The following is a 774-nucleotide window of genomic DNA, read 5'->3' as shown; positions in this document are numbered from 1 at the left end:
AGGCTGGAGTGCAATGGCACAATCTCGGCTCACTGACTGCAACCTTCCCCTCCTGGCTCAACTGATTCTCCCACCTCAGCCTCCCAAGTAGCTGGGACTACAGGTGTGTACCACCACATCTGGCTAATTTTAAATTTTTTTGTAGAGATGGGGTCTCCCTATGTTGTGCAGGCTGGTGTTGAACTCCTGGGCTCTAGCAATCCACCTGCCTCAGCTTCCAAAGTGCTAGGATTATAGGCATAAGCCACTGCACCCAGCCATGACTATTTTTAAACAACAAAAAAATACGATTTATTTGTCACTGTTGGAGGTGATTATTGTGGTCAATCTATCCTGAACATTAATTAAGCAGTTAGAAGGTACTGTGGTTCATTTCCAGCTGATGAAGGAAAATTCTTTACAAAAGAATGTAGAAGTACCAGAGAGGAGTTGACTCATGCCAGTAATCCCAGCACTTTGGGAGGCCGAGGCAGGAGGATCGCTTAGAGTCAAGAACATGAGACCAGCCTGGGCAACACAGGAAGACCCATCTCTACAAAAAATTTTAAAAATAAAAAAAATTGGCCGGGCGCGGTAGCTCAAGCCTGTAATCCCAGCACTTTGGGAGGCCGAGGTGGGCGGATCACAAGGTCAGGAAATCGAGACCATCCTGGCTAACACGGTGAAACCCCGTCTCTAATAAAAATACAAAAAAATTAGCCGGGCGTGGTAGCGGGCGCCTGTAGTCCCAGCTACTCGGGAGGCTGAGGCAGGAGAATGGCGTGAACCCAGGAG

This window comes from Mandrillus leucophaeus, unplaced genomic scaffold (assembly GCF_000951045.1).
Source record: "Mandrillus leucophaeus isolate KB7577 unplaced genomic scaffold, Mleu.le_1.0 Scaffold52, whole genome shotgun sequence".
In the NCBI taxonomy this organism is placed as follows: domain Eukaryota; kingdom Metazoa; phylum Chordata; class Mammalia; order Primates; family Cercopithecidae; genus Mandrillus; species Mandrillus leucophaeus.
This window is presented reverse-complemented; position numbering follows the sequence as displayed.